This window comes from Meles meles, chromosome 1, assembly GCF_922984935.1.
Source record: "Meles meles chromosome 1, mMelMel3.1 paternal haplotype, whole genome shotgun sequence".
NCBI lineage: Eukaryota > Metazoa > Chordata > Mammalia > Carnivora > Mustelidae > Meles > Meles meles.
The window spans coordinates 67,296,574-67,314,285 of record NC_060066.1 but is presented as its reverse complement, the minus strand read 5'-3'; positions in this window follow the sequence as shown (position 1 = coordinate 67,314,285).

Sequence of the window (17,712 nt, the reverse complement as noted above, 5' to 3'; positions counted from 1 at the left end):
GGTTATTTGGGGGTCAACTTTTGAGTTTCTCTACTTGAGACAGGAGTCCTTTATCAGGTCTGTGGTTTGCACCTATTTTCTCTCAGTTTGTAGCTTGTCTTTTGGGTCTTCTTCACAAGGTCTTTCACACAGGACAGACTTACAATTCTGATTGTTGGATCATGTCCAGTGAATCAACTTTTCCTTTATGGAAAAAGATTTGAGGTCCAGTCGGAGGATTCTTTCCCTAGCTTTCCGTTCCTGAAATTTTTCCCATTTTTTTCCCTCTAAGATTTATCATTTTACGTGTAAGGCGATGATTACTCTTGAGTTCATTAATTTTTTTTTTTTCTTTTGGAGAGAGTGAGCATGGGCATGAGCGGAACGTGGGGTGGAGGGAGAAGTTTAAAGAGCAAACTTAAGCAGACTCCCCAGTGAGTTTGGAGCCCGACTTTGTCCCGGGACCCTGAGAGCATGACAAGAGTGGAAATCAAGAGCTGGCTGCCTCACCGGCTGAGTCACCCAGGCGCCTGAGTTAAGTTTTGTACAGGGTATGAGACTTCGATTGTGGTCCTCGTCCTCCTTGTCCTCCACCTGCTCCTCCCCTCTCCCCCTCTCTCTTCTTCTTTGTCTATGGAAGTCCACTTGTTCTAACTCCAGTTATTCAAAACGCGGTCACTCCTCCATTGAACTGCTTTTTACCTTTGTCAAAACCCCATTGGACATATTGGTGTCGGTCTCCTTCTGGGTCCTTGATCCTGTTCCACTTACCTATCCTTATTCTGTTCCACTTGTTTATCCATCACCGACACCACACACTTTTGATTACTGTAGCTATAGATCTTGAAATTGGGTAGAAGGATTCTTTTGGTTTTCTTCTTTAGTTTTATTTTCTCTTCTTTTTTTGGTTCTGAAGCTGAGAGCTTATGGTTTTAAATCTCCTTTTCATTTTCGAGGATGGGAGGGGGAGAGAGAGAGAGAGGTAAGGGGTGCAGAGAGAGAGATTATTAAGCCCTCTATGCCTAGCACCAGCACAATACAGGGTCATTCTCACAACCCCGAGTTTGATCATGACCCGAGTCAAAATCAAAAGTTTGACTAACTGACTGAGCCACCCAGATGCTCCTCCTCCTTTCTACTATGCATTGATTGTTAGTTCCATTATTAAGCGAAACGCGACTGAGGCCAAGTGAAATTTATGTAAAGCTGTATTTTATGATAAGTATTCGAAATCAAATTGATTGGCCAGGGGAACGAGACTGAAATAAAGTTAAAGTTATGCAGAGCTCTGTTCTATGCCAAGCATTAGATGTCAGACTGACCGGCCAGGGCTGTCTCTGAGGAGAACGACCACCCCTAGCTTACAGGCTCAAGAATCGACTGACTGACTGGGGTCAGGGCCGCCTCTGAAGAGAGCGACTCCTCCCAATCTTACAGGCTACCTTTTATTGGGTGAAACTGCAACCCGTATCTTGGTATCTCAACCCCCTGGGTTTGTGTGTGTCTTGTTGATTGGCTAGTTTCATCCGGTCTGGTGACATGTTATTCAAGATTACCCCATACCAGGAACTGTTACAAACAGTTCTTTTTGGGAATTCTTTGTCAACTAACATATTCAGTGTAAATAGTAAGATCATCGTCCTTCCCAAGATGGAGTCGTTTTGGTTTGGGCAAGACCTTCTCACGGTTACAAACAGTACTTCGTACTGATGAGATGTCTCCATCTGGCCTGACTCGTCCTTGTATTCTGGGCTCTGTTATCGGGAACTAGCTGACTACATTTTACTGGTTTCTCGGACTTGTTTCTAAGTAAGTTTTGTCTGGGCGGGGAGAGTCAATTTAAGTTTACTGCACAAACAACAAAGTGGCTCTTTGCCCAAGATGGAGTCCCTCTGGCTAAATAGGTCCTTCATTCCCCCCTTTTCTTTGGAGATTAGTCAAATCCTTGACTTTTAAGCTTGTTTTTGTTTTAGGGTAGCCAGGAGTGCCTGAGGGATGTTACATAAGTCACCGAGGTGGCGGGGGGGGGGGGGGGGGGGGGTGTGTGTAAGGTGTCAGCTTTTGTTTTGTCCTCAGCCAGTTTTCTGCTCCCTCGTTATTTTCTCCTGAACAACGTTGCCCTTACATCTCTAAGGTAGTTGAAGGTGGAAGGTCTCATCTTCTGCAACTTCTTCCTGCTGAATAGGGGCGTAGAGTTGTCCCTCCCTATTCGGGTCCACACTGATCAGTTGAGGAATGTAGGGGAGTTACGAAAGACGGAGGCAGCTGAATCCAGCGCTGACAGTGAAGAAGTCACTGTGCCTGGTAAGGATCATCTGTAACAATATTCTGATTACAGAGGATTACTGGCAAGTGGGAGAAAACTTGTCAAGAGATGAGGGCAGGTCCTGGTGTGCACTGCAGTGGTGTCGTTCAGAGTAAAGAGTGGACTCAGCTTAAGAAGAAGAAAAGGGGCACTGTGTCCAGAATGAAGTATCTAGAAAAGTCATGCAGAAGACCGAACTGGACGCCAAGCCTGTGGAACCGTCGCATCATCTAAGCAGAAGGCCAGTCCTCTCCCGTTATAGATTCTTGCTCTGGCTGCCCTGAATCAAGATGTCGGGGCGTTTTCCATGGAAAACGCTACACAACTGCTGAAGGGAGTTCGGGAAAGGCTGTTGAAGAGCCCTCACCAGCTGACTGATGAAAATCCCATCTGTGGAGCGGCCCAGGAAGATGGAGAACCCCTGGCGAGGAAAATACCAGAAGGCTTCAAGGACAGCCCTGATCTGCAGGCAAGAGCAGACCCGCTGGTGGAGGCCATTGGCAGCTGTGGACAGAGAGTGCAGGAAGAGGCAGGGCAGGCAGGCAGGCCAGAGCTTCCTGATGGAGGAGTGCGGTGGCAGGCCACCGGTGAGGGCCAAAGCCAACACCACACCCTCAGCCAGATCCTCCTGAAGGGGATGCACCTGCTAGAGCTTCTTTGGATTCTTCTGGAAGGTGGGGGCTCATGGAGGCAGGTGGAGACTGGCCCCTACTCCACTGACCATGTGCCCTCAGGTGGGAGCCCCGTGAACCAAGGAAAGCTGTCCAGGGCAGTGAAGAAGGCACGTCAGAGGAATGAAGAGCTCCCAAGAAACCGAACAATCCACCAAGCTGCGCAAGTATCTTTTCACCTTCCAAACCCCCTCCTGGAAAGTGAGATTCAGAAGTTGCGCCTGAAGCTCGAGGCAGAGCCTAAGCTGTGCGAAGAGCACCTCAGACATCTGGAAAGGAAGTTGATAGAGGAGAAGGCATGCTTCCTGCAAGTGAAGAAGGAACTTGCCAAGGTGCGCAGGAGGGCGGATGCTGCCCACTGGCCCTTGGGCCTCTACAGGGACATGGCCACTGACCTGCACCGAGAATGGCAGAAAATCTCCTCCTTGCATGACCGGCAGCGCCTCCTGGTGGAGAACAGAAGCGAGGAGGGCCAGAAGGCTGTTGTGTGGGCAGAGAGGGAGTTCCAGAGGCTTCAGGCCCAAAACCATTGCCTCAGGCAGGAGCTGGCCAACTCTGGGCCCAAGGTCCAGCCTGTCTCCGGGGGGCCTCCTGCTCCTGCTCCTGCTGTTCCGGGCACAGCCTCCAAATACCCTCAAGGGCCAATGGCTCCCCTGAAACCCCAGAAGCCCAAGAGGGGAGCAAGGGTGCACTGGCCAGACTCCCAAGTTCTCAGGTCCCCTGCAGGTCTGATTCCCTTGGCCAGCAGCCACCCGCCACTCACAACCAGAGCACGAAAGCTCCTGTGCTTACCCCTTAAGCCATACCCATCGCTCCTTTGATTTGAGAACCACCCCATTCTTCAGCTGATGCTACATATTCCCTATAGCCGTATGAGTGCGAGAGAATAGGTGTCAATGTTAAGCATAAAACAAATAAAAATGAAAATACCAAATTGCTGATACTACTGCTCCTGAGAATTGATTTTATTGAGGGGTTCTATGCCAAGCAAGGAAGGGTTTGAAGTGTCTTTTATCGATCACTTAATCGTCCCAATAACCCAGCGTGTCATGTATGCCTGAGGTTCGGAGAGGGGAAACAACTCGCCCCAAGATCCCACCGCTAGGGAATTTCAGAGCTCCCGTTCCAAACCAGGGTTGTCGAATTATCAGCTGCTGTGCCAATAACTTCTCCTACTACGACTACTACTTCTTCTTCTTCTTTTGAGAGCCAGAAAGGGAGAAGGCACATACACATACATGCAAGCGGGGGAGGGGCAGAGAGAGAGAGATTCCTAGACAGGCTTCCCACTCAAGTGCAGAACCGGACACTGGGCTGGATTTCACAGATCACGGGATCACGACCGGAACCGAAATCAGGAGTCAGACGCTGAACTGACGGAGCCACAGAGGCACCCTTGTGCAAGGAACTTCTAGGCAAGCTGCTGTAAGGATCCCAGAAGGGCTTGATCAACTGTTCTCCTAGTTCACGTCCTAGTAAGGGTGCAAAGATTATAGTGGTAGCTAGCTGAGTTCAAGTCCCACCAAAGTACGGAGGACAGCCTTTAAGGGCCTCCCAACGATTCCCCACTTGGGTACACATCGTTTTGTGTTCCATTCTCTACCTCTTGATTCCAGTCAGGAACTACGGACTCACTTCTAAAGGACAGAATATGGCCAAAGTGATAGGATGTCACTTCGGAGGTTAGTTTACAAAGAGACTGGTCTCCTCTTGGGCTTGCCCGCCCGCCTGCCCGTCCGCGCGCCCTCCCTCATCTGTTCCCAGGGAAGCGGGCTGCTCCTTGTTGGCTGTATTATGGAGAGGCCCATGTGGCAAGGAATGACTATTTCTTGCTTCCAGCAATGGAGGACCTCTGGCTGCTCACAGCCACCTGAGTGAGCTCAAAAGCAGATTTTTCCCGCAACAAGCCCGGAGATGCCTGAAGATCCAGATGACATCTTGACTGCAGCCTTGTGAGAGATCCTGAGCCACAGGGACCTGGCTAGTTGCACCTGGATGGCTGGCCCACAGAAACCATATCGGGTTATCAATGTTGTTTTAGGCCCTTTGTTTTGGGGAAAACATTCAAGAAAGACAGAAGTGGGAAGGCAAATGTTGGGCTTCTGACCCACCCCCCTCTCCTGGGGTTGAAATTCCAGGGAACCCAAGAGATGGTAGAAACGACTGAGAGATGAGGGTAAACAGTGGAGGACAGAGGACCTCGATGCTGTTTGCCATGTATCTCTCTGAGAGGACATCCCCTCACTTGATCCTCCCGTGCCGTTATGTGGCAAAGGCAGGAGGAGACAACTGGCAGTGTGGTCTGCGTCGGCTGAGAGCACTAGACCCAGCCCCGTAGAGCCTCCTAGAAGGCAGAGTAAGAGCCCAGAAGTTCCCTGGTGCCCCTAGAGAAGGCACAGAAATTAGATGAGTTGAAAGCCTGGGACCTGGTCCTTGGACTTCTGGGCGAGAGGGGAGATGGCCTGTGGAAGGGACACTGCGTGGACCCCCTCCCGTCTGCTTTGGGAGACTGGGGTTGAATAAGAGAATGAATTAGTGTAGAAGAGATGGTGTTCTAAGGCTTGGCAGGTTTCAACTTCTTGAAATGGTTGACATTCCTTTTCTCCTTGTCCCCAGGACCACCATGAATGGGAAGGGGCCTTCAAAGAAGCAAGATGAGACCATCTCTTACAAGCCTGTCCAGTGTCAATATCCAACCACTGCAGTCACTTCTACCCCCTTGGCAGGCCCAGTGCTTCCCTAAGGACACAGATCCATTCACGTACAGGTGTTTGAGCAAACGTAAGTTTGGATTTCTCTCAGAGAAATGCCAAGAATGCAATGACTGGGTCATATGGTGGTTGCAAGTCTAGTTTTCACAGAAACTGTGTGGAAGTGTTGAGGCACTATATTGTGCACCCGAAATGCATATTCCACTGTGTGTTCACTGGAATTGAAATCGAGGCTTTGAAAAGGAAAAGGAACTGTGTGAACTGTTTTCAAGAGTTAGCTCTATCATCTTCCATGCCCAACAGCGATGCAGGCGGGATCCAGTCATTCCACATCCTGCCTTGCATTTGGCAGTGGGGTGTCTCTCTCCCTCTCCGGTGCATTTTCTTTGAATCATTGTCAGAGGTGTGCAGTGAGAGCTCATGGGAGTTTGAATTGGAATTGCTCCAGTGGCAACTTTTTATGTGATTTCCATCTGTATACTCTTTGGTAAAGTGTTCAGGTCTTTTCCCATTTTTTTTTTTTTCTCTGACTGGATGGCTTGGTTATTTGGGGGTCAACTTTTGAGTTTCTCTACTTGAGACAGGAGTCCTTTATCAGGTCTGTGGTTTGCACCTATTTTCTCTCAGTTTGTAGCTTGTCTTTTGGGTCTTCTTCACAAGGTCTTTCACACAGGACAGACTTACAATTCTGATTGTTGGATCATGTCCAGTGAATCAACTTTTCCTTTATGGAAAAAGATTTGACGTCCAGTCGGAGGATTCTTTCCCTAGCTTTCCGTTCCTGAAATTTTTCCCATTTTTTTCCCTCTAAGATTTATCATTTTACGTGTAAGGCGATGATTACTCTTGAGTTCATTAAATTTTTTTTTTTTCTTTTGGAGAGAGTGAGCATGGGCATGAGCGGAACGTGGGGTGGAGGGAGAAGTTTAAAGAGCAAACTTAAGCAGACTCCCCAGTGAGTTTGGAGCCCGACTTTGTCCCGGGACCCTGAGAGCATGACAAGAGTGGAAATCAAGAGCTGGCTGCCTCACCGGCTGAGTCACCCAGGCGCCTGAGTTAAGTTTTGTACAGGGTATGAGACTTTGATTGTGGTCCTCGTCCTCCTTGTCCTCCACCTGCTCCTCCCCTCTCCCCCTCTCTCTTCTTCTTTGTCTATGGAAGTCCACTTGTTCTAACTCCAGTTATTCAAAACGCGGTCACTCCTCCATTGAACTGCTTTTTACCTTTGTCAAAACCCCATTGGACATATTGGTGTCGGTCTCCTTCTGGGTCCTTGATCCTGTTCCACTTACCTATCCTTATTCTGTTCCACTTGTTTATCCATCACCGACACCACACACTTTTGATTACTGTAGCTATAGATCTTGAAATTGGGTAGAAGGATTCTTTTGGTTTTCTTCTTTAGTTTTATTTTCTCTTCTTTTTTTGGTTCTGAAGCTGAGAGCTTATGGTTTTAAATCTCCTTTTCATTTTCGAGGATGGGAGGGGGAGAGAGAGAGAGAGGTAAGGGGTGCAGAGAGAGAGATTATTAAGCCCTCTATGCCTAGCACCAGCACAATACAGGGTCATTCTCACAACCCCGAGTTTGATCATGACCCGAGTCAAAATCAAAAGTTTGACTAACTGACTGAGCCACCCAGATGCTCCTCCTCCTTTCTACTATGCATTGATTGTTAGTTCCATTATTAAGCGAAACGCGACTGAGGCCAAGTGAAATTTATGTAAAGCTGTATTTTATGATAAGTATTCGAAATCAAATTGATTGGCCAGGGGAACGAGACTGAAATAAAGTTAAAGTTATGCAGAGCTCTGTTCTATGCCAAGCATTAGATGTCAGACTGACCGGCCAGGGCTGTCTCTGAGGAGAGCGACCACCCCTAGCTTACAGGCTCAAGAATCGACTGACTGACTGGGGTCAGGGCCGCCTCTGAAGAGAGCGACTCCTCCCAATCTTACAGGCTACCTTTTATTGGGTGAAACTGCAACCCGTATCTTGGTATCTCAACCCCCTGGGTTTGTGTGTGTCTTGTTGATTGGCTAGTTTCATCCGGTCTGGTGACATGTTATTCAAGATTACCCCATACCAGGAACTGTTACAAACAGTTCTTTTTGGGAATTCTTTGTCAACTAACATATTCAGTGTAAATAGTAAGATCATCGTCCTTCCCAAGATGGAGTCGTTTTGGTTTGGGCAAGACCTTCTCACTGTTACAAACAGTACTTCGTACTGATGAGATGTCTCCATCTGGCCTGACTCGTCCTTGTATTCTGGGCTCTGTTATCGGGAACTAGCTGACTACATTTTACTGGTTTCTCGGACTTGTTTCTAAGTAAGTTTGTCTGGGCGGGGAGAGTCAATTTAAGTTTACTGCACAAACAACAAAGTGGCTCTTTGCCCAAGATGGAGTCCCTCTGGCTAAATAGGTCCTTCATTCCCCCCTTTTCTTTGGAGATTAGTCAAATCCTTGACTTTTAAGCTTGTTTTTGTTTTAGGGTAGCCAGGAGTGCCTGAGGGATGTTACATAAGTCACCGAGGTGGCGGGGGGGGGGGGGGGGTGTGTGTAAGGTGTCAGCTTTTGTTTTGTCCTCAGCCAGTTTTCTGCTCCCTCGTTATTTTCTCCTGAACAACGTTGCCCTTACATCTCTAAGGTAGTTGAAGGTGGAAGGTCTCATCTTCTGCAACTTCTTCCTGCTGAATAGGGGCGTAGAGTTGTCCCTCCCTATTCGGGTCCACACTGATCAGTTGAGGAATGTAGGGGAGTTACGAAAGACGGAGGCAGCTGAATCCAGCGCTGACAGTGAAGAAGTCACTGTGCCTGGTAAGGATCATCTGTAACAATATTCTGATTACAGAGGATTACTGGCAAGTGGGAGAAAACTTGTCAAGAGATGAGGGCAGGTCCTGGTGTGCACTGCAGTGGTGTCGTTCAGAGTAAAGAGTGGACTCAGCTTAAGAAGAAGAAAAGGGGCACTGTGTCCAGAATGAAGTATCTAGAAAAGTCATGCAGAAGACCGAACTGGACGCCAAGCCTGTGGAACCGTCGCATCATCTAAGCAGAAGGCCAGTCCTCTCCCGTTATAGATTCTTGCTCTGGCTGCCCTGAATCAAGATGTCGGGGCGTTTTCCATGGAAAACGCTACACAACTGCTGAAGGGAGTTCGGGAAAGGCTGTTGAAGAGCCCTCACCAGCTGACTGATGAAAATCCCATCTGTGGAGCGGCCCAGGAAGATGGAGAACCCCTGGCGAGGAAAATACCAGAAGGCTTCAAGGACAGCCCTGATCTGCAGGCAAGAGCAGACCCGCTGGTGGAGGCCATTGGCAGCTGTGGACAGAGAGTGCAGGAAGAGGCAGGGCAGGCAGGCAGGCCAGAGCTTCCTGATGGAGGAGTGCGGTGGCAGGCCACCGGTGAGGGCCAAAGCCAACACCACACCCTCAGCCAGATCCTCCTGAAGGGGATGCACGTGCTAGAGCTTCTTTGGATTCTTCTGGAAGGTGGGGGCTCATGGAGGCAGGTGGAGACTGGCCCCTACTCCACTGACCATGTGCCCTCAGGTGGGAGCCCCGTGAACCAAGGAAAGCTGTCCAGGGCAGTGAAGAAGGCACGTCAGAGGAATGAAGAGCTCCCAAGAAACCGAACAATCCACCAAGCTGCGCAAGTATCTTTTCACCTTCCAAACCCCCTCCTGGAAAGTGAGATTCAGAAGTTGCGCCTGAAGCTCGAGGCAGAGCCTAAGCTGTGCGAAGAGCACCTCAGACATCTGGAAAGGAAGTTGATAGAGGAGAAGGCATGCTTCCTGCAAGTGAAGAAGGAACTTGCCAAGGTGCGCAGGAGGGCGGATGCTGCCCACTGGCCCTTGGGCCTCTACAGGGACATGGCCACTGACCTGCACCGAGAATGGCAGAAAATCTCCTCCTTGCATGACCGGCAGCGCCTCCTGGTGGAGAACAGAAGCGAGGAGGGCCAGAAGGCTGTTGTGTGGGCAGAGAGGGAGTTCCAGAGGCTTCAGGCCCAAAACCATTGCCTCAGGCAGGAGCTGGCCAACTCTGGGCCCAAGGTCCAGCCTGTCTCCGGGGGGCCTCCTGCTCCTGCTCCTGCTGTTCCGGGCACAGCCTCCAAATACCCTCAAGGGCCAATGGCTCCCCTGAAACCCCAGAAGCCCAAGAGGGGAGCAAGGGTGCACTGGCCAGACTCCCAAGTTCTCAGGTCCCCTGCAGGTCTGATTCCCTTGGCCAGCAGCCACCCGCCACTCACAACCAGAGCACGAAAGCTCCTGTGCTTACCCCTTAAGCCATACCCATCGCTCCTTTGATTTGAGAACCACCCCATTCTTCAGCTGATGCTACATATTCCCTATAGCCGTATGAGTGCGAGAGAATAGGTGTCAATGTTAAGCATAAAACAAATAAAAATGAAAATACCAAATTGCTGATACTACTGCTCCTGAGAATTGATTTTATTGAGGGGTTCTATGCCAAGCAAGGAAGGGTTTGAAGTGTCTTTTATCGATCACTTAATCGTCCCAATAACCCAGCGTGTCATGTATGCCTGAGGTTCGGAGAGGGGAAACAACTCGCCCCAAGATCCCACCGCTAGGGAATTTCAGAGCTCCCGTTCCAAACCAGGGTTGTCGAATTATCAGCTGCTGTGCCAATAACTTCTCCTACTACGACTACTACTTCTTCTTCTTCTTTTGAGAGCCAGAAAGGGAGAAGGCACACACACATACATGCAAGCGGGGGAGGGGCAGAGAGAGAGAGATTCCTAGACAGGCTTCCCACTCAAGTGCAGAACCGGACACTGGGCTGGATTTCACAGATCACGGGATCACGACCGGAACCGAAATCAGGAGTCAGACGCTGAACTGACGGAGCCACAGAGGCACCCTTGTGCAAGGAACTTCTAGGCAAGCTGCTGTAAGGATCCCAGAAGGGCTTGATCAACTGTTCTCCTAGTTCACGTCCTAGTAAGGGTGCAAAGATTATAGTGGTAGCTAGCTGAGTTCAAGTCCCACCAAAGTACGGAGGACAGCCTTTAAGGGCCTCCCAACGATTCCCCACTTGGGTACACATCGTTTTGTGTTCCATTCTCTACCTCTTGATTCCAGTCAGGAACTACGGACTCACTTCTAAAGGACAGAATATGGCCAAAGTGATAGGATGTCACTTCGGAGGTTAGTTTACAAAGAGACTGGTCTCCTCTTGGGCTTGCCCGCCCGCCTGCCCGTCCGCGCGCCCTCCCTCATCTGTTCCCAGGGAAGCGGGCTGCTCCTTGTTGGCTGTATTATGGAGAGGCCCATGTGGCAAGGAATGACTATTTCTTGCTTCCAGCAATGGAGGACCTCTGGCTGCTCACAGCCACCTGAGTGAGCTCAAAAGCAGATTTTTCCCGCAACAAGCCCGGAGATGCCTGAAGATCCAGATGACATCTTGACTGCAGCCTTGTGAGAGATCCTGAGCCACAGGGACCTGGCTAGTTGCACCTGGATGGCTGGCCCACAGAAACCATATCGGGTTATCAATGTTGTTTTAGGCCCTTTGTTTTGGGGAAAACATTCAAGAAAGACAGAAGTGGGAAGGCAAATGTTGGGCTTCTGACCCACCCCCCTCTCCTGGGGTTGAAATTCCAGGGAACCCAAGAGATGGTAGAAACGACTGAGAGATGAGGGTAAACAGTGGAGGACAGAGGACCTCGATGCTGTTTGCCATGTATCTCTCTGAGAGGACATCCCCTCACTTGATCCTCCCGTGCCGTTATGTGGCAAAGGCAGGAGGAGACAACTGGCAGTGTGGTCTGCGTCGGCTGAGAGCACTAGACCCAGCCCCGTAGAGCCTCCTAGAAGGCAGAGTAAGAGCCCAGAAGTTCCCTGGTGCCCCTAGAGAAGGCACAGAAATTAGATGAGTTGAAAGCCTGGGACCTGGTCCTTGGACTTCTGGGCGAGAGGGGAGATGGCCTGTGGAAGGGACACTGCGTGGACCCCCTCCCGTCTGCTTTGGGAGACTGGGGTTGAATAAGAGAATGAATTAGTGTAGAAGAGATGGTGTTCTAAGGCTTGGCAGGTTTCAACTTCTTGAAATGGTTGACATTCCTTTTCTCCTTGTCCCCAGGACCACCATGAATGGGAAGGGGCCTTCAAAGAAGCAAGATGAGACCATCTCTTACAAGCCTGTCCAGTGTCAATATCCAACCACTGCAGTCACTTCTACCCCCTTGGCAGGCCCAGTGCTTCCCTAAGGACACAGATCCATTCACGTACAGGTGTTTGAGCAAACGTAAGTTTGGATTTCTCTCAGAGAAATGCCAAGAATGCAATGACTGGGTCATATGGTGGTTGCAAGTCTAGTTTTCACAGAAACTGTGTGGAAGTGTTGAGGCACTATATTGTGCACCCGAAATGCATATTCCACTGTGTGTTCACTGGAATTGAAATCGAGGCTTTGAAAAGGAAAAGGAACTGTGTGAACTGTTTTCAAGAGTTAGCTCTATCATCTTCCATGCCCAACAGCGATGCAGGCGGGATCCAGTCATTCCACATCCTGCCTTGCATTTGGCAGTGGGGTGTCTCTCTCCCTCTCCGGTGCATTTTCTTTGAATCATTGTCAGAGGTGTGCAGTGAGAGCTCATGGGAGTTTGAATTGGAATTGCTCCAGTGGCAACTTTTTATGTGATTTCCATCTGTATACTCTTTGGTAAAGTGTTCAGGTCTTTTCCCATTTTTTTTTTTTCTCTGACTGGATGGCTTGGTTATTTGGGGGTCAACTTTTGAGTTTCTCTACTTGAGACAGGAGTCCTTTATCAGGTCTGTGGTTTGCACCTATTTTCTCTCAGTTTGTAGCTTGTCTTTTGGGTCTTCTTCACAAGGTCTTTCACACAGGACAGACTTACAATTCTGATTGTTGGATCATGTCCAGTGAATCAACTTTTCCTTTATGGAAAAAGATTTGATGTCCAGTCGGAGGATTCTTTCCCTAGCTTTCCGTTCCTGAAATTTTTCCCATTTTTTTCCCTCTAAGATTTATCATTTTACGTGTAAGGCGATGATTACTCTTGAGTTCATTAAATTTTTTTTTTTTCTTTTGGAGAGAGTGAGCATGGGCATGAGCAGAACGTGGGGTGGAGGGAGAAGTTTAAAGAGCAAACTTAAGCAGACTCCCCAGTGAGTTTGGAGCCCGACTTTGTCCCGGGACCCTGAGAGCATGACAAGAGTGGAAATCAAGAGCTGGCTGCCTCACCGGCTGAGTCACCCAGGCGCCTGAGTTAAGTTTTGTACAGGGTATGAGACTTCGATTGTGGTCCTCGTCCTCCTTGTCCTCCACCTGCTCCTCTCCTCTCCCCCTCTCTCTTCTTCTTTGTCTATGGAAGTCCACTTGTTCTAACTCCAGTTATTCAAAACGCGGTCACTCCTCCATTGAACTGCTTTTTACCTTTGTCAAAACCCCATTGGACATATTGGTGTCGGTCTCCTTCTGGGTCCTTGATCCTGTTCCACTTACCTATCCTTATTCTGTTCCACTTGTTTATCCATCACCGACACCACACACTTTTGATTACTGTAGCTATAGATCTTGAAATTGGGTAGAAGGATTCTTTTGGTTTTCTTCTTTAGTTTTATTTTCTCTTCTTTTTTTGGTTCTGAAGCTGAGAGCTTATGGTTTTAAATCTCCTTTTCATTTTCGAGGATGGGAGGGGGAGAGAGAGAGAGAGGTAAGGGGTGCAGAGAGAGAGATTATTAAGCCCTCTATGCCTAGCACCAGCACAATACAGGGTCATTCTCACAACCCCGAGTTTGATCATGACCCGAGTCAAAATCAAAAGTTTGACTAACTGACTGAGCCACCCAGATGCTCCTCCTCCTTTCTACTATGCATTGATTGTTAGTTCCATTATTAAGCGAAACGCGACTGAGGCCAAGTGAAATTTATGTAAAGCTGTATTTTATGATAAGTATTCGAAATCAAATTGATTGGCCAGGGGAACGAGACTGAAATAAAGTTAAAGTTATGCAGAGCTCTGTTCTATGCCAAGCATTAGATGTCAGACTGACCGGCCAGGGCTGTCTCTGAGGAGAGCGACCACCCCTAGCTTACAGGCTCAAGAATCGACTGACTGACTGGGGTCAGGGCCGCCTCTGAAGAGAGCGACTCCTCCCAATCTTACAGGCTACCTTTTATTGGGTGAAACTGCAACCCGTATCTTGGTATCTCAACCCCCTGGGTTTGTGTGTGTCTTGTTGATTGGCTAGTTTCATCCGGTCTGGTGACATGTTATTCAAGATTACCCCATACCAGGAACTGTTACAAACAGTTCTTTTTGGGAATTCTTTGTCAACTAACATATTCAGTGTAAATAGTAAGATCATCGTCCTTCCCAAGATGGAGTCGTTTTGGTTTGGGCAAGACCTTCTCACTGTTACAAACAGTACTTCGTACTGATGAGATGTCTCCATCTGGCCTGACTCGTCCTTGTATTCTGGGCTCTGTTATCGGGAACTAGCTGACTACATTTTACTGGTTTCTCGGACTTGTTTCTAAGTAAGTTTGTCTGGGCGGGGAGAGTCAATTTAAGTTTACTGCACAAACAACAAAGTGGCTCTTTGCCCAAGATGGAGTCCCTCTGGCTAAATAGGTCCTTCATTCCCCCCTTTTCTTTGGAGATTAGTCAAATCCTTGACTTTTAAGCTTGTTTTTGTTTTAGGGTAGCCAGGAGTGCCTGAGGGATGTTACATAAGTCACCGAGGTGGCGGGGGGGGGGGGGGGTGTGTGTAAGGTGTCAGCTTTTGTTTTGTCCTCAGCCAGTTTTCTGCTCCCTCGTTATTTTCTCCTGAACAACGTTGCCCTTACATCTCTAAGGTAGTTGAAGGTGGAAGGTCTCATCTTCTGCAACTTCTTCCTGCTGAATAGGGGCGTAGAGTTGTCCCTCCCTATTCGGGTCCACACTGATCAGTTGAGGAATGTAGGGGAGTTACGAAAGACGGAGGCAGCTGAATCCAGCGCTGACAGTGAAGAAGTCACTGTGCCTGGTAAGGATCATCTGTAACAATATTCTGATTACAGAGGATTACTGGCAAGTGGGAGAAAACTTGTCAAGAGATGAGGGCAGGTCCTGGTGTGCACTGCAGTGGTGTCGTTCAGAGTAAAGAGTGGACTCAGCTTAAGAAGAAGAAAAGGGGCACTGTGTCCAGAATGAAGTATCTAGAAAAGTCATGCAGAAGACCGAACTGGACGCCAAGCCTGTGGAACCGTCGCATCATCTAAGCAGAAGGCCAGTCCTCTCCCGTTATAGATTCTTGCTCTGGCTGCCCTGAATCAAGATGTCGGGGCGTTTTCCATGGAAAACGCTACACAACTGCTGAAGGGAGTTCGGGAAAGGCTGTTGAAGAGCCCTCACCAGCTGACTGATGAAAATCCCATCTGTGGAGCGGCCCAGGAAGATGGAGAACCCCTGGCGAGGAAAATACCAGAAGGCTTCAAGGACAGCCCTGATCTGCAGGCAAGAGCAGACCCGCTGGTGGAGGCCATTGGCAGCTGTGGACAGAGAGTGCAGGAAGAGGCAGGGCAGGCAGGCAGGCCAGAGCTTCCTGATGGAGGAGTGCGGTGGCAGGCCACCGGTGAGGGCCAAAGCCAACACCACACCCTCAGCCAGATCCTCCTGAAGGGGATGCACGTGCTAGAGCTTCTTTGGATTCTTCTGGAAGGTGGGGGCTCATGGAGGCAGGTGGAGACTGGCCCCTACTCCACTGACCATGTGCCCTCAGGTGGGAGCCCCGTGAACCAAGGAAAGCTGTCCAGGGCAGTGAAGAAGGCACGTCAGAGGAATGAAGAGCTCCCAAGAAACCGAACAATCCACCAAGCTGCGCAAGTATCTTTTCACCTTCCAAACCCCCTCCTGGAAAGTGAGATTCAGAAGTTGCGCCTGAAGCTCGAGGCAGAGCCTAAGCTGTGCGAAGAGCACCTCAGACATCTGGAAAGGAAGTTGATAGAGGAGAAGGCATGCTTCCTGCAAGTGAAGAAGGAACTTGCCAAGGTGCGCAGGAGGGCGGATGCTGCCCACTGGCCCTTGGGCCTCTACAGGGACATGGCCACTGACCTGCACCGAGAATGGCAGAAAATCTCCTCCTTGCATGACCGGCAGCGCCTCCTGGTGGAGAACAGAAGCGAGGAGGGCCAGAAGGCTGTTGTGTGGGCAGAGAGGGAGTTCCAGAGGCTTCAGGCCCAAAACCATTGCCTCAGGCAGGAGCTGGCCAACTCTGGGCCCAAGGTCCAGCCTGTCTCCGGGGGGCCTCCTGCTCCTGCTCCTGCTGTTCCGGGCACAGCCTCCAAATACCCTCAAGGGCCAATGGCTCCCCTGAAACCCCAGAAGCCCAAGAGGGGAGCAAGGGTGCACTGGCCAGACTCCCAAGTTCTCAGGTCCCCTGCAGGTCTGATTCCCTTGGCCAGCAGCCACCCGCCACTCACAACCAGAGCACGAAAGCTCCTGTGCTTACCCCTTAAGCCATACCCATCGCTCCTTTGATTTGAGAACCACCCCATTCTTCAGCTGATGCTACATATTCCCTATAGCCGTATGAGTGCGAGAGAATAGGTGTCAATGTTAAGCATAAAACAAATAAAAATGAAAATACCAAATTGCTGATACTACTGCTCCTGAGAATTGATTTTATTGAGGGGTTCTATGCCAAGCAAGGAAGGGTTTGAAGTGTCTTTTATCGATCACTTAATCGTCCCAATAACCCAGCGTGTCATGTATGCCTGAGGTTCGGAGAGGGGAAACAACTCGCCCCAAGATCCCACCGCTAGGGAATTTCAGAGCTCCCGTTCCAAACCAGGGTTGTCGAATTATCAGCTGCTGTGCCAATAACTTCTCCTACTACGACTACTACTTCTTCTTCTTCTTTTGAGAGCCAGAAAGGGAGAAGGCACACACACATACATGCAAGCGGGGGAGGGGCAGAGAGAGAGAGATTCCTAGACAGGCTTCCCACTCAAGTGCAGAACCGGACACTGGGCTGGATTTCACAGATCACGGGATCACGACCGGAACCGAAATCAGGAGTCAGACGCTGAACTGACGGAGCCACAGAGGCACCCTTGTGCAAGGAACTTCTAGGCAAGCTGCTGTAAGGATCCCAGAAGGGCTTGATCAACTGTTCTCCTAGTTCACGTCCTAGTAAGGGTGCAAAGATTATAGTGGTAGCTAGCTGAGTTCAAGTCCCACCAAAGTACGGAGGACAGCCTTTAAGGGCCTCCCAACGATTCCCCACTTGGGTACACATCGTTTTGTGTTCCATTCTCTACCTCTTGATTCCAGTCAGGAACTACGGACTCACTTCTAAAGGACAGAATATGGCCAAAGTGATAGGATGTCACTTCGGAGGTTAGTTTACAAAGAGACTGGTCTCCTCTTGGGCTTGCCCGCCTGCCTGCCCGTCCGCGCGCCCTCCCTCATCTGTTCCCAGGGAAGCGGGCTGCTCCTTGTTGGCTGTATTATGGAGAGGCCCATGTGGCAAGGAATGACTATTTCTTGCTTCCAGCAATGGAGGACCTCTGGCTGCTCACAGCCACCTGAGTGAGCTCAAAAGCAGATTTTTCCCGCAACAAGCCCGGAGATGCCTGAAGATCCAGATGACATCTTGACTGCAGCCTTGTGAGAGATCCTGAGCCACAGGGACCTGGCTAGTTGCACCTGGATGGCTGGCCCACAGAAACCATATCGGGTTATCAATGTTGTTTTAGGCCCTTTGTTTTGGGGAAAACATTCAAGAAAGACAGAAGTGGGAAGGCAAATGTTGGGCTTCTGACCCACCCCCCTCTCCTGGGGTTGAAATTCCAGGGAACCCAAGAGATGGTAGAAACGACTGAGAGATGAGGGTAAACAGTGGAGGACAGAGGACCTCGATGCTGTTTGCCATGTATCTCTCTGAGAGGACATCCCCTCACTTGATCCTCCCGTGCCGTTATGTGGCAAAGGCAGGAGGAGACAACTGGCAGTGTGGTCTGCGTCGGCTGAGAGCACTAGACCCAGCCCCGTAGAGCCTCCTAGAAGGCAG